Below are 16,687 nucleotides of genomic sequence, written 5' to 3'. Positions count from 1 at the left end.
CTCACCTAATTTTGACAGCAGCATCTCTATATAACACCTACTTTGCCTATTTGAATCTTGATTTTTGTTGCTGAAATCTTCAAAACAACAGCTGGTGTTTTTTTTAAAGGTTAATACATTTCGAATGTGTGACAAATGACGTTAAGAATTAAAAGTATGTAGGAGACCCTGACTGTGACAGTAATCCAGAAAATCATTTCATTCACATTTCAGAATTTGAAAAAAAAATGTAACTCTGTGATATAATAGAATCCATTTCTAGGAAACAGTCTCCTTCCCAGGAGACTAAGCCTTTCAGCCAGATGTACCTGACACTGGAAACCTACAAGGTTATATTGCTAAAAGGAAATTTGCAGTTTATTTTTACCAGGACATCTACTTTCAGAGATGTGTAAGATATTTTAAACTTTCCTAAAATGTTCTGAAAAGGTTAGTTATGGAATTTTGGATATGCACAGCTATCCTAGCTGCAAAGAGATGATAGTCCTTCTTTATATGGTTCTGGTAAGACTGCATCTCAAATACCACAAGCAGTCCTGGGAATCTCAATACCAGAAACATTCCATAATGCTGTTTAATATATTTGAGAGTAAACTTTTCTTCACCTGGCCTTTGACATCTATTCAATTCCCCAGAGTGCACATATCAAGTTTAGTGTCTGACTGCTGACAATTAAATTAACCTTCCATGGTGAATCAGATTAAAAGTGATTTTACAAACTGGAATAATCTCAATTTATCCTGGTTTTTCAGATTAAATGTTATTAAAATCCTCCCTTACTTGAATCACCTTTTCAAGTCCTTCCTGTGTCTGCCCTTGAGATTTGAGAGATTTAACATTTGTTTGGGCAGTGGGACTATACAAACATGTAAAATGACACAGGAATCATTACATCACAATAAAACTATTGTGCTCTGGCATTTACTTGTTTTATTCCTCTGTTGTTTGGCTTCATCTTTCGATTCTGCATTGGTACACCAATGATAAATAGCAACAGTGAATTAATCCACTATATATTTTAGAGAGTTAGTTGGTTTGTCAAGAATTCCTCCTAAACGGTAAGAGCAAGGATCATCGTATTCAGCATACAGCTTCTTCTTCTTCTTCTTCTTATTACAGCAACATAAGGGTTTGGTTGTGCCAGGAAAACAGCATGTGCCTGGAATGGGATTGATTTTCCTAAAACCAAACAGAAAAGAGGCTGAATCACCAAATTAAATACAGACCTCAAACCTGACATAACTGAGCAAATGTTGTAATTCACTGAATCAAGATGAGCCAGGAAAAAAACAAAACAAAACAAAAGGATGAACCTAGAATTGGACTGTGTCTCAACAAACCTTACAGAAAAGACAGAAACAGAGAAATTTGGAGTTGTGCTCTGTTTTGGGACAGCTAAATCAATGCTTAAGGCTTGAAAACTAGAAAAAATGTTATTGGAATCCAAATTCTCTATAACTCTTTTTTGTTAAAACATAGCAAATTATAATCATTTATAGGGATGAAGAAAAAATACACTTGATGGAATTCCCATTTTTTTAAAAATATTATGAAAACAGACAATTTTAACACTCTTTTTTGAGAAATCTGAAATAAAAGTTATCTTTATAAAATACTGTTTTTTTGAAAAATACAATTATTTGACTAAAGCATGTACATTTTCCTTTTACTTTCCAGAAAAAGGGACCAAAGAAAAAATTCCAGGCAAATTTGCTATTGTAGAATTAATAAAGCATCCAGAGACACCTCCTGAGTGTATTCCATTTTTGTTTTGGTCAATTTCTTTTACACCTAAACTAACAAACTGATATTCAACATTTATCATAACAAATAATTCCAAAACAGCTATAAGTTCTCATATAGTCCCCCTTAGCACACAATACTTCTTCACTGAAGTTAGTGGGAGTTTTGTCATTGACTTCGCTGATATCAGAATAGATCCTCTATTCCCTTTTATGATAACCCACTATTTCTCCCATGACAGTACATCTCCAAGTTTGAAGACTGACATAAGATGAGTAAGGTATTATTTATAAAACTTCTGGATAAACAAGGAAAACTATAGGATAAAAACCAATTTAGGAAATGTTATTATATTGAAATAACCTTGCCGGAGTACAGGTGGAACCTCTCTAATCCAGCACTCCCTCATCCAGGAACAGCTGCATTTAGTCAGCCAGATATATACTTATCAATAATTCTCTCAATAAAAATTTTAGCTATCATATGTAGCCACGTCTGTCTTTGTATCAAAGAATTGAATACTAAGAATGAGACAGTGTGTAAATCCCAAAATAAAGACTTTCCATAAGCACCTTTTTTCAGATATAAGCAGAAAATTCCCACACCCATATACGTTTCAAAAATATTTAAAATAGCTTTTTTCATTTCTACATTAAATTAAGCATTTCCTAAAATCTTGTTTATTTTTAAATGATTTATACTAAACCTAACACCCATGAGCTAGGCACATTAGCTGACAAGTTTTTATAATAACAACAAGTACAAGGTAAAGGATGTGAAAACCATCTAAAATGCATCCCTGCGAGGAAGGCTAAATAGCTATCATGGCACTAGAACATAAAATTTCCTGCTAAAAAGGTCATTTTGTCATTCCTTAGCTCTTCCTTTTTATAAACCTTTCCTCAAACTTCATTCCTTTGCAGCAGAATTTTTCCACTCTGTGTGCATTCTGGGAAGGCTTCCTGCAAGGCTATGCAGTATAGCATGAGGGCCACTTATCCTGGTTACTTTCAGTAGACTTAAGGTTAACCATTGCTATAAATTAATTATCACATCAAAGCTAAAACCAAATCCTTTGTTTTCAATTATGCATAAGGCAAAGCTTTTGTGTGTTGCCATAATCTGAGGGTCAAGTAAATAAGCTGAGATGCGCATGATGTGGAAAGTTGTTTGGATGAAATTACACAGAAGGGGCATGGTAATGAGCAAAGGGAATGCGGGGTTCCTTCTGGAAGGGCCCCGCCTACATGGTTTATTGTAGCTTCCGGAAGGGGCTCTTCTGCAAATGAGGAGTGAGATATTTAAATCCATGCCTTATTTAATATTCCATTTTGCTCATTACCATTCCCTTTCCAGAAGGGAAGGGGCTGTGTACATGCAGCCAAGGAGTATTGATAAGAACAAGCCAGGGTTTTATTTTAGGAGAGTAGATTTGTTTTGTCTTAATTTACTTTAACCATGTGGAACCCTAATTAGCAATTTCCTCAGTCAGTTGCTCAAGGAAAACTTTGCAAAACTTTGAGTTGCAGTTTGTTGGAAAAAAGTTCTTGTGTTCTGTCTAAGATGCACCTGGTGACTATTGGTGCCTTCAGTGGCATGGTGGAGATATAACTGTGCCTTTATAATTCCACATTTCCTCCTTTTTTCCCTCTACTTTTTTATTAATTAGGAGTATTGTCATGAAAAAAGATCTTTATCTGCTGATTATTGCCAATTTACACCTACTGTTAGCTGGTCCTTTTTTTTTTTTTTTTTTTAAAATATCTGGTCACTTCCACAGCCCCAATAAAATTTATTGAAAATCCAATAAAATTAAAGTTGAGGCATGAAATAGGATGACTGTTCTTTTGACCATTGATTCCTCATGTTAGAAATTTCTGATTGGCTACGTCTACACTAGCCCCAAACTTCGAAATGGCCACACAAATGGCCATTTCGAAGTTTGCTAATGAAGTGCTGAAATGCATATTCAGTGCTTCATTAGCATACGGGCGGCCGCGGCACTTCGAAATTGACGCGTGTCACCGCCGCGCGGCTCGTCCAGATGGGGCTCCTTTTCGAAAGGACCCTGCCTACTTCGAAGTCCCCTTATTCCCATCAGCTCATGGGAATAAGGGGACTTCGAAGTAGGCAGGGTTCTTTCGAAAAGGAGCCCCGTCTGGACGAGACGCGCGGCGGCGAGGCGCGTCAATTTCGAAGTGTCGCGGCCGCCCGTATGCTAATGAATCGCTGAATATGCATTTCAGCGCTTCATTAGTAAAGTTTGAAATGGCCATTTGTGTGGCCATTTCGAAGTTTGGGGCTAGTGTAGACATGGCCACTGTAAGAGAAATTTGGCAAACATGTTGCCTCTAAAAAAATGAAAGAGACATGGATTATTCAAATTAAATACTGATGGCTTACCTCTGACTGGACCTACGCCCAAATTTTTAATTACATAGTTACAACCCCACTAAAATCAGTGAAATTATGCATATGTAAAGAATAGCAAATTTGGCTCTCTCCGGCTGCATCTGTACTACAGCAATCTTCCAAAAAGTACAGCAATCTTCCAAAAAAACTTCTTTCAAAAGATTGGATCCACACTCAAAAAAGTGGATCAAAAGACCAATCTGCTCTTTCGATAGACAGCATCCACACATCCCCTGCTCTTTCAAAAGAATGTGCCACTGATTGAAAAATCTGGTGCCATGAGGACTCCTCATTCAAAAGAAGGGCCCATGAACTGTCCACACATGCTTTTTTTCTAAAGAATCTTTTGGGAAAAGGCACTCTTCCTCAGCTGGGAGAAGAAGAGGGCCACCGGAAAAGTGCTGCATTTTTTCGATTTCAGACTGAAAGAGTGCTTTTTGTGGGTAGATGCTCTGTGGGTTTTTTTTGAAAAAGACCCAGTTTTCCTGAAAAAACTTGCTCGTATAGACACAGACTCTCTCTGTGTACCCATGTGTGCATTTGTGTGAAGAAAAAAGTACAGACCATCAAACTCAGTGTCTAGCCATCACTCGTATATATTAGGAGGGTCAAATAAGTTGATCATTCAAGGTCATAGATTTGGAAAGGGCTGGGAACGGCTTTGTGATATTCAGATGTTCTACTTTCTTTATCTTTCCTTTATCCATTAGCAACTTCAAAGGTAGTAACTTTTGCTGCTGTTAGTGTAACCATGTTCCAAAGTGGGCTTGATATACTTATGTGCAACAATTTGTTTCTGTAGCATGTGAAGTGCAAGTTGGCAATTATTTTATTCCACTGAAATCTCACTTGCAGTACTAAACCTATAAACAATCATTTAAAACCAAACAGTGCCTGAGCTTTTTCTACCCTTGTAGTATTTCTGTGCTAACATGCATGCTACCTAATGTCTTCCCTAACACATATCAGAAAATATGATTTTGGCCTTATGCTTCTTTCTTTCTTTTTTAAGACAGCAAGAAGAATGGCAACAAATACATTTTCTCATCTGCTGGCTGCAGTTTCCAACACCTGCCTTCAGTCCTTGTGTCCTCCAACTGTTAACATACTGTATAATGGGCAAATGGAGAATATTTTATCATTTTATTGAAACTGTCTCTGCAGTTCCACATTCAATATTGCATATTGTTCTGTATTTGCTTCTTCCACACCTTGTGCGTCTCACAATCTTCCTTCTTGTTATATTCTGCTTATATTTTTTATTTTTAAAAGCCTTCTACATGTTGCTTGTACTAATCTTTATATCCCTACTTAACCTCTTTGTTCTCTGTTTCCTTTTCCCATGGTTAAACTTAGCCAGGGTAACTTTCAATTGAAACCTTTCCACTCATTTCTAGGATATTTTCCACTTTTCTATAGCAGGTTTCTCTAACAGATACAAAATTCTAGTAAATATTCTTGTGGGTTCCTGTAAATTCAGCATTCTGAAAACATAAAAATGTGTCTGCTATGTCCTTTAGATGGATATCTTCATCAATATCTAACCACTTAATCACTTGAATGACTAGCTCTTTCTCAAATTCAATGTTTTATAACACTTGGCTGATTTCTTTGAGTTAAGACTCTAATAGCTATGTAGGTGTTCAATAAAAAATACCTGAAAACCATATAAATTATGTATTAGCCTATAGCCAGGATGGGTTAATGTCTGAGGCATTAGTAAATGAATGCTGAAGAATAGGAGTGTGCATATGATTTTTTTTTCATAATATGTACCTACTGCAGTTGTGATTTGACTCAATTATGTATTGTATTATAGCCACAGGATAATTTTAAATCATTTCTGATGTGATACAGAAGGCAGCTATATAAATTACGAACTGGTAAATGGGTATGTGTGTGAGTCTAGATAACTATGATTAAGCAGCTCTAAGTAAGAGCTTGTTTACATGGCGAGTTAGTTCATGGACAGTCAAGATGTGATTCCTCAGAGCATTAGTTTGCAACAAACTAACTTGCCATGTGGCCCCTGGCCAAGACACACTAAAAATTCCGGAACTACATCAAAGCACATACAGAAATATTAGTGCTCAGGAGGGGCTGCACAAAGTGAGTGCATGGCATGCTGGTGCACTATAGCAGGGGTGTGCAAAGTGGGCGTCGGTCGCTTTTGGGGGGTATGAAATTCTGTAACGGAAACACAGCATAATCAGCTTCTCAGTCCCGGACTCATTCATCTCGTTAAAACTGTTGAAAAGTTTCCCAGTTTTTATGTATGTGTATTCTCATTTATATGTTGATGAATAAAGTTTTTATATTCTACACAGTTATTTTCATACACTTGCCGAAACAGTTTTTCTCGTATGAACACAACCGAAATTTCCCTCAGTTTGGATTACGTTAGACAGGTTGGGGGTGGGGGGCATGGCTGCTAATTGCAGGGACAAAAAGTGGGGCCCAACGTAAAAAGTTTGCTCACCCCTCCACTATAGATTCACACCTTGGCTTGGTAAGGCTAACTTGTGGTATGGAGATGCTCCAGGTTTAACGGTGTGTTCAAACTCCTGTAACAAACATATTGAAAATATTAGAAGAAAATGTAAATTACAAATGCATAACATACATGTGGGTTTGGACTAATTTAAGCTGATTTACTTAATACAGTCCCTTTGTCCAATTTGGTATCAATACTCTAGGCTGTCTATAGGAGCCTGGAGAGAGAGAGAGAGAGAGAGAGAGAGAGAGAGAGAGAGAATGTGTCTGAGATTTTCCTTTTGGCCGTTTCTACACAGGCCACTTCCTTCAGAAGTGGCATGCTAATACAGGGAGCAAAACATGCAAATGAAGCAAGGATGCAAATTCCCTGTGCCTCATGAGCATAACGTCACGTGATTTGGAGTCTGGAAGACCGTTTTTCCAGACTCCAAAATGCTGTGTAGAAGCGCGGCCCCAGGGGCTGCTTCTGGAAGGAAGTCTTTCTTCCTAAGGCCCTTTCTTCCCAAAAATTTTCAGGGAATTTGCAGCTGTGCCTCATTAGCATCTTTTGCTCCCTGTATTAGGATGCCACTTCCAAAGGAAGTGGCCTGTGTAGAACCAGCCTTTGTATTTTGACTTTTCCTGTACTTTGTTGGAGGTCATAAACTGTATTTTGACCCAAAGCAATAGAAATGGTTAAATCACTTGGCTTCCCCTGAATAGTTTGGCATAGCTGTTATCCCAGTTTATGGCAATTACTGAAATTATTCATGAACAAAATGATACACTGTTGCTTATTCAATATTTTCTGATCTTGACTCTTACAATAATGTTCAGACATTTCCAGCACCTCCTACAGTTGGATTGATATCATGCTAACAGCTCATCACTGCTATGTATCCTTGTAGGTTGTCATCCATCATTCTTCAGCAATCTTTAAATTCTAATATTTTAAACTTAGTCATTGTCCTGCTTCAGCACTGCCTATTACACAAGACATGTTACATGCATTCTTAAAACCTGCAGCTTCCATCCTTCAGTTGTCTCATCTCTCTTACGAGCATGTGTACACATAGATGTTTTTCATAATCCTCCCTTGTTTTACTTTTTTACTTTGTTTTAAATGTTAATCCACTTCTCCAAGGAGTCACACTTTTTCTTTGCAATGTCAGTTTCAGGCACTTACTTCACTGAAATTATAGGTGTCAGAATTTGTGAAGCAGTAGGAGCAAGTCCTATCCTCTCCTATGGAGGCTCCCCAAACAGAAAAGAGGGCGGCATCTATGGAAGAGCATCAGAGTATAGGTATGGGTGGTCATATGAACCCAGTGATGCTGGAACACTTTCAATAGAGGGGAGTGCTGAAAGCTAGCTCCCTTATCCCATCTGAGCTCTCCTTGCCCAGCTGGGGCTAAAAGCAGGTTTCTGTCTCTGGGAGGGTTGACCCACAAAGGGGTAAGAGGGTCAGTGCTTGGACCCTGGGAGCAGAGTCCTGGCTTCAGGGCCTGGAACTAGCGCACAGGAGCAGAGCTCTGGGTACAGGATCTGTGGCTGGGATCTGGGTGCTGGGTTCATCATTTGGGAGCAAAGTCCTGGGCCCAGGGCCCCAAGTGCGAGGCTGTAAGCATGAGGCCAGGAGTAGGGGTTTGGGTGCAGATCTTCAGGCACAGGGACAATGCCTGAAGAGTGCGACTCAGGGCCAAAAGCCAGGATCCAAGCCAGGAAGCAGAGTGGCACCCAGGCCACATGTAAAACCTGAGCAGTATTTCAGCACCCCCCATACCCTTAGCTCCCACCCCTATATGACAACCCAGAGGATCTACTTAGACTCCCCCTCTCTCCCTCCCCACCCCACACACACACTAAATATAGGAGAAGTATTAGAAACAGGAATTATCACAGCCTCAAAAGCAATTCTGCTGTGGCCCCCAAAGCTGCTCCATACCTGGTCCAGGGACAGGCTCATGATTCCTAGTACTTAAACTCTACGCTCCTACCCAGGGTTTGGGCCATAGAACATAGAGTTGACACTTGTGCTTTCTTCACCTCTAAATAAATGTAGTTTTGACCAGCCCAGCGAGTCATCCTTACTGCAAGTCTGTCAAGCTGAGAGATATCATAAATGACATACCATAAATGCTTTTCCTATATCTCTGTCCAGTAGTATCACTCACTGGCTACGTCTACACGTGAAGCCAACATCGAAGTAGCTTATTTCGATGTAGCAACATCGAAATAGGCTATTTCGATGAATAACGTCTACACGTCCTCCAGGGCTGGCAACGTCGACGTTCAACTTCGACGTTGTGCGGCACCACATCGAAATAGGCTCTGCGAGGGTACGTCTACACGCCAAAGTAGCACACATCAAAATAAGGGTGCCAGGCACAGCTGCAGACAGGGTCACAGGGCGGACTCAACAGCAAGCCGCTCCCTTAAAGGGCCCCTCCCAGACACAGTTGCACTAAACAACACAAGATACACAGAGCCGACAACTGGTTGCAGACCCTGTGCCTGCAGCATGGATCCCCAGCTGCCGCAGCAGCAGCCAGAAGCCCTGGGCTAAGGGCTGCTGCCCATGGTGACCATAGAGCCCTGCAGGGGCTGGAGAGAGAGCATCTCTCAACCCCCCAGCTGATGGCCGCCATGGAGGACCCAGCAATTTCGATGTTGCGGGACGCGGATCGTCTACACGGTCCCTACTTTGACGTTGAACGTCGAAGTAGGGCGCTATTCCGATCCCCTCATGAGGTTAGGGACTTCGACGTCTCGCCGCCTAACGTCGAAGTTAACTTCGAAATAGCGCCCGACGCGTGTAGCCGCGACGGGCGCTATTTCGAAGTTGGTGCCGCTACTTCGAAGTAGCGTGCACGTGTAGACACAGCTAGTGTTACACATACCCAGTGAATTCTTTGATCACACAGTCAAAAGAATCCATGGGAAGGGATTAGGAACATTTTCTAAGGTTGTATAAAGCAAGCGTTACTGTGAAAAGATTTCTTAAATGCAGCATTCATTAGTGAAAGTGTTTGGCTACAAAGATGTAGGCTTCCCACCTGCTGCTCTCTCAATAGCCTCAAACAGAATTATTAACCCAGCATCTACAGAAATAAATGAAGTCACCCAAACCATATACACGTTTCCAATGACAGAGTCCAACTGTTTGTGAGCTATAAATATAGTAGCTACAAATATTATCATCCATCAACCATAATTACTATGGAACAGACTGTGTCCTGCTGCTTCACAGATGAGCAAGGGTGGCTAGGGCACAGGAAGCTGCCTCCTTTTTTCAACCCTGTGCAGCAGCTAACACAGGGGCAACATCCAGGCACAAAAGCAGGGATGTGCCTCCGTACTTGCCATGAATCACAACACTTCAAAAGGGAAGTGGGAGGTACAGCCAGAGACTTGCTCCCATACACCCCAGCTGGCAGGTGTAGCTGGAGAGGAATGCATCACCCCTCCTAAGGCATCTTGCCACAGGCATGCCTACACGCCCAGGAGGAATTCAGGAGATGCAGTTGCTCTTAGAGGCTGTGGTTGCATTACAGGTTTAACCATTTTAGTCCAGCACTCTCTGGTCCAGCAACATCTGTGATCCAGCATGATTTTAGTCAGCCAGATGACCACTTAGCATGGGCGTGGCCAGGTTTCCCGGGATTCCATAAAGTTCATTTATAGCCACCAGCCCTGGTTCGCAGTGTTCTGTGCTGTTATTTAGCTGTAACTTACCCTTAAATCTCTTCCAAGGGTCCAGTAAGCAGTGGAAGTGTTGGTAATGCTGCTAGACAACATTGGCTTCCTGTGGTTCGGTATATTCTCTGGTTTGGCACCAGTTGGGTCCTGAGGGTGCTGGACTAGAGAGTTTCAACCTGTACTCCATAGCACCTGTGGCTTATGCTTGTGCCTAGGAATAAATTAGGCCTAGTTCACCCTCAGTGTGAAATTCCTCCCTTTGGAATGAATCATGCTGTGAATCTAATGGTTGATGAGCCTCCCCCTGAAAATGCTAGTCTCACAACGAGCTTATAGTGCTCACCTGGGCAAAATTTAGGGTTGTGGGAGGTGGTGAATAAAACCTTCCTTCAATGTATTATTAAATCAAAAATGAATGTTCACACAAAATTTAGAAAAGCATTCACAAATCTTCTCATGCATGCAAAGAAAGTAGTTTCAACACATGATAACGTTCCATAAATTTTGTGCCAGCCTTACAGGAATTCAGCTTGTCATCGTTGCCTTTCTTAGTGAAAGTCAAATTACGTGTTGTATCCCATATTAATGTACAAATCCATACAACTGTTGTAACTAAGTTTACTGTACTTTAAAAGAAAATTAATTGCTCTGAATAATCACTATGCAAATTACTTCAACAGAGCTCAACAAAAACAGATATTTTGAAATAAACTCCTAAAGTATCACAAAACTTATGGACTTTTTGACTTATTTAGAGACTCAAGATTTTGGCTGGTAAGAGCTTATAATTTTGGTGCAAGACATATGTATTATGTTGTGATAAGTGACATATCCAGGCATAAATTGCTACATGCCAGCTCTGAAACACTCATCAGATGTGTCTAAGTCTGTGTTTTGAAAAGAAATAGCATCTGCTTACAATTGCCAGTCTCTTACTGGTGGGAAGGGAGCAAGAAAGCAGCAGGGGAATGCTTAATTTCAGTTTGAGTAACAAAAATAAAGTGTTTAAGCCTTTTTTGTTGGTTTATTAAAAAGGACTGAGCCTTTCCATCCCCGCCTTTGAAAATGGTATTTGTTAGTTTATTAGATTAGATATTTGGATTGCGTCTGTTTTGTTTTTCTGGAAGACTGTATGGGCAACTGGTAAACTAGTAGAATTTACATCTTAACAAGTACCAAGAAAATGATACCTGAACAATTGGGATTGGAAGGAATTTTGAGTCCCATTGCTTAAAACACTGTTGTTGTTTTTGTTTTGTTAAACTGCAATAATGTCCCGGCTCAAAGTCCCAGAATTAAACATGTCTTAATTTAGCAACTGTTTGGATCTGGTTTTGAACATGATGGCTTGTGTTAAATGCTAGTTACAGTCACTGCCTTGAGCCAGTCCTACTGAGAATAGCTGATAGTAATACTTTAGGAGAGTTCCTTTTCCCTCGTGTAATAATACTAATAAAAATAGAAATCTAAGTGTGGCCTCTGGGTGAAATGATTTATTCATTGATAGTAAATTATGTAGGTCATTGAGGAAGCATGTTACTTTAACCATTGATAAAAGGAAGAATGTTGTGAAGTGTATAAATGAAATGCATTTATAAAATATCCCTCACATTAAGGCCCATAAGTCTGCCTGGGTTTCCCAAACTAAATTTACAGGTAGGAATAGAAGTTTTCATCTGCAGAAGAGCTTTTTGCTATTGCAATGTTTCAGGTCATTTCTGGAGTCTGGTGAACAGCCAGGAATTTGTTACATTAGCTTTGAGTTCAACTATAGTTGCATGATTACAGATTCACACCATAATAGACTTCATATGGATAAAAACATACAGAAAAAAAGTGAAGTTACAAAATGGGCGCACACATATGCCACAGTTTCATTATTGTTTTTAAATAGAAGGGTGGTACTCCCTGATCAGCTTTAGAGAAGCCATGTACTTAAGGCTACAAGAATGTTTCATGGTTATTTGAGAACAGGGCCATTCCTACAGGAGGCTCAGGGTTTGGAGACCCCCCCACCCTTCCTGAGGTGGGGGGGACCAGGGCAGCCCCACTGATCTGGGCCACTTTCCCATCTCACCTTTTCCTCACCCTGGCCCTGCCCCATTTCACTTCTTCCCCCCAAAGCCTACCATTGCTCAATCACAGAATCATAGGGCTGGAAGGGATCTCAGCGGGTCATCTAGTCCAGCCCCCGGCTTCAAGCAGGATCAACCCCCACTAAGTCATCCCAGCCAGGACCTTGTCAAGTCAGGACTTAGAAACCTCGGAAGATGGAGAATCCACCACCTCTTTAGGCAACTCATTCCATTCCCCATTCAACTTCTTCCCACCCCTGGTTCTCACCTTCCTCCCGCATTTCACCCCTTGCCCAAACCTCCATCCCCAAGCCATGTGAGCCAGGGCCACAGCAGGGGACATACTCCCTTTCACTTACTGCAGTGCTAGAAGCTGAAGTGACCCAGCAACTACCTCCTCTCTTCCCTGCCCTTGCCCATCCCCCATTGCTCAACTTCACAGAGCCCTTGGAAGTGGAGCTCTTCGCCCCCAGCCTGCTCCCTGGAGTTCTGCATCACTCAGAGAAGTGGAGCAGGCTGGGGTGAAGCCAGGGCACTCCCTGTCCCACCGCCAGAGTGAAGTGCTGCAGCCTGTCTGGGAGACAGCAACAGAGCGGAGCAGGCTGCTAGGTCGCTTTGCTTCCTGCAGCTCCTGCTGCTGTGGTGAGAGCAAGGGGGCACAACCCCTGCTGCTGCCCCATGCCAGGCCCCCTCAGTAATCCCCCAGGCCACTCTGGGCCCCACTGCCACTGCCAGTGGGCGGGACTGCCTCATGGGCGATAGGATGGTTGAGGCACCCACCGCAGGGCTCCCCAAAGCACAGAGTCCAGGCAGCTGCCCAAACCATTCTATGGATGGATGGTTCTGGTTATGACTAATGACACCAGCCAAAGCCAAAGATACAGGAGTATCTGCTATATGTTTCCAGATTGATGTATTGCACCAAATATCCGCTTGACTTTCTAATATCAATGTAATAATCGATGGTGAATATTAGCCATATGTTACTCCATGTGTCTATCACTCACCTCTATTACCTGATCACAAACCCAACAGAACTTGCTAGCTGCTAGGAACTGCCAGAGTGCAGTGACACACTCCTGAGTGTAGAGCATGTTTGAGGGTCCCAGGCCAATATGCAGGATGTACATCAAAAGCACCGACAAGCCTTCTGGCGAGGACCCACTTTTCTACCCCTAAAACGGGCTAGTATATCAGCTCTGTGCCATTTGTAATTTCTTCTACCCTGATGGAAGAACCACAGGACCAGTGCAAAACAGCTTTCAGAGAGCCAAAGACCTGGCCCTATCTGTTCAACTACTTACTCAGTTGTGAAGTTTCCCGCAACTATCCTTTGACATGCAAGTAAAATGATGAAAAATATTTGCCTGCATCTCCCCTGCACTGCTAGCATTCTGTGGAACTTCCACTAGAAAAGTGAAAACATGGTCTGAGTCCCAGAACTTAACTCACTTGTACTGAGTCTCAAGAAGCAGGGCCAATGGGCACCGTAGGCCCCAGGGCAAGGTTGGAGGCAGGGGCCTTGCTCTGTGTGGGGTCAAGGAGGGAGGCATGGGGCCTGAGACATTCAGCTCTCAGCATAGCCTGATTGCAGCTCTGGGCCTGCTCGACACTCCCTCACAGCCAGTGACACAGCAGTGCTGCCACAGCAATTCAAAGGCCCCTGCTGTTGTTACTTTGACAGCTGGAGCACCAGGCCCCTTTGAAATGCCAGGCCTGGGGACAACTGCTCCCTTTCCCCCTCTTGCATGCTTCTCAGTGAGCCTGGCCGCAAGAGACTAAGAAATGAGTTTCACGTACTACACAGAAATGTATGCTTGCAGGAGGAACTCCTAGAAAGTGAAACCAGAGATGTTTTCTATGGACTTGACTCCAAACTAGGCCCAACTTTCTGTTTTCAGTTTTGAAAAATGGATGGTTTTGACACCAAACTCAAAGCAAAACTTAGCGTATGGACACTGTAAAACAGATTTCAAAAAACCTTCACACAAACTTGCTTAATTTCACACAGCTTGATGCTAACCCCTCATGCTGACACAAACAGAACCAACAATTTCAAGTGTCAGAACTAATGGCCTTCTCTTGTTATTCCCTCACCTCTTCCCTGCTATTCAAGTAACAAAGACTATGGATAAGTCTAAAGGATTCAAACAAATGCTGTGCTGGAATCTACCTGAGAATTTCAATCCCTCATGAGAGCAATGTCGTTACCATGACCTGCTCAAAACCTTGATTGAAATTTCTCCAAAACCACACAGTGCTGGAGACAGGAAGACATTTTTTCTGCCCAGCACAGCTTTTTTCAGGACTTTAGCTAAGACAAGTAGATTTGAAACAGAGCTAAAATTTGGGAAAATGGCTTAAAGAAAGTAAAAGCCTTTCAGCTATAGAATAACAGCTTTAATATTCACATTGATGCAGGAAATCTACCAGATACTACAAAAAGTGGTAAGAATAAATGTTATTAAAGGAGATCTATCTCCCATTACTAACTTCATTGATCCTGGGGGCAATGGAAAAAATACACTTGGACTTTGAAGTAGCATCACATCTATAACTATGGGGTGAGATTTTTTGATCCCTGTACACATATATACACGGGAACTAGGACAAGTCTGCCTGGCTCATTTTTATTGTGACTAAAGGCTGTGAATGTCTCAAAAAGAAAATGCTAGTTCATCAGTTCCCTGTTCCATGTAGACCTTTCTGGAATCATACTATGACGTACTCCCAGAGCATGTGATTGAGGTCAGAGGATTTAGGCTGCAATTCTAACAACTATTAGATCTGAATAATCCCACCTCATCTCTTGGGACTGTTATCCAATTTATTCCAATAATCTGCTACGTGAGTGTCTTTTAAGATTTAATGAAGTTTTCTTAATGTCTAGACACACTATTGCTCTGAGCCAAAGGGGATGGGGGGAAAGCGGGAATGACCTGGCCCAAGGCCCTGCCCACGCATCTGTGTAATGCACCAGTGGCTGGAAGCAATTTGTCCCTTCCTACCCTCTTAGTGGCAAATGGTAGCTAACTTCAGGCTGCTGCTGGCCATTGACTTAACTCAGCTGCCTCCTGTCTCTTGATTACAGCATGATTTAATGCATTGTGTATTGGGTCTCAGGCAACCTGGCTGTAGGTGTTTCAGTGAACCCAGCCAGAGAGCTGGCTCAGCAAGGCAGGATGCCTGGGGGATGAAGCAGCACTGTGCTCCCTGGGGGCAGATGAAGGGAGTGCTAAGCCCCTGCCAAGGGGTGTGCTGTGAAGCCTGTAGGATTGGGTTTCAAGAATGAGTTGGAAGTTATTTCCCCTGCCACATCAGTGCTTAGCTGAGGGGAAGAGAGGCTGTGTTGTGCAGGGCCATGACACATGGGGACTTTCATATACCATGAGAGTTAGCCTTATTTAAAAATCTAATTCATAAATAAGATACACCTGTAGTTTAAAACGCAGAGAGATTTAAAGGGATGGTAGTCATAAAATAATAAAAAAACCTTGATGAGGACCCAAAATCCTGCCCCACCCTGAGAAAGGGTGTTCACGGCTGGGATAGAAAAAATGGTTGAGACGGTCTTTCACATCCTCCAGTTCAGCAGTGTAACAGCTGAGCAAGAGCCACTCTCATGAATGAATGAGACTGGAGGACCTCAGGTGACCTGCCTGCTGGTTATACAACAGGGTCAGGTAGGGTTGGGCACCAGCTTAGGGCATGTCCATCCCTGCCCACCCCCACTCCAGATTTGGTGTATATGATGTCAATGGCAGCAAGTGCTACCTGAGAAGATCCTGCACTCTATTTTACAGGAGAAAAGGGGTGTTTCAGTAAATGTCTTCCGCAGGACTTTCTCAGCAATGGCCCAAAGCCATTAAGATGAGTTGGGAAGTACCTCATGGCCATCCCTGCAGCCTGAAAGAGCCAGGGCAGAATGTTTGCTTTTCAGAACAGAAAATAAAATACAGCGTTCACCTCTTTTGAATAGATCAGATGAACTTAATCTGAAAGAAATGTTAATTAGACTGGAAGAAAATAAACAGGAAGGAAACAAGAAGAGATAAACCACATGGGCATAATTTGTTTTAAATGATTGGCTTAATGCAAATAGCTTCAAATAGGCATGAACACACTGTCAGCAAACATTTTAAATGAAACTCTGGAAATCTTTGATGCTATATGTTTCCCCTCCTTTAAATCCTGTTAGCCATTCTTTTACAGAATTCAAGCAACTGATGTAAAGCAAGGCATTTTTTTAATTCAACCAATCCCAGTGCCATGGCTGTTTGAGT

General features: G+C 41.9%; 1 long non-coding RNA gene across 1 annotated transcript in view; it reads right to left on the bottom strand.

Annotated features, from left to right (window-relative positions):
* Window positions 1-1,044: 1,044 nt before the first annotated feature.
* The window catches only part of LOC142015437 (uncharacterized), a 31,175-nt gene continuing 15,532 nt past the window's right edge, over window positions 1,045-16,687 (bottom strand). The window contains exons 2-3 of the long non-coding RNA XR_012646150.1: window positions 6,635-6,719; window positions 1,045-1,179 (exon numbers count right to left, since the gene is read on the bottom strand). This is a non-coding gene — a long non-coding RNA (uncharacterized LOC142015437). The remainder of the gene's footprint in view (window positions 1,180-6,634; window positions 6,720-16,687) is intronic.

The sequence above is a fragment of the Carettochelys insculpta genome, chromosome 6, assembly GCF_033958435.1.
Source record: "Carettochelys insculpta isolate YL-2023 chromosome 6, ASM3395843v1, whole genome shotgun sequence".
Lineage (NCBI taxonomy): Eukaryota > Metazoa > Chordata > Testudines > Carettochelyidae > Carettochelys > Carettochelys insculpta.
The sequence above is the reverse complement of the archived record's forward strand: the minus strand, read 5'-3'. Positions and strand labels throughout refer to the sequence as shown.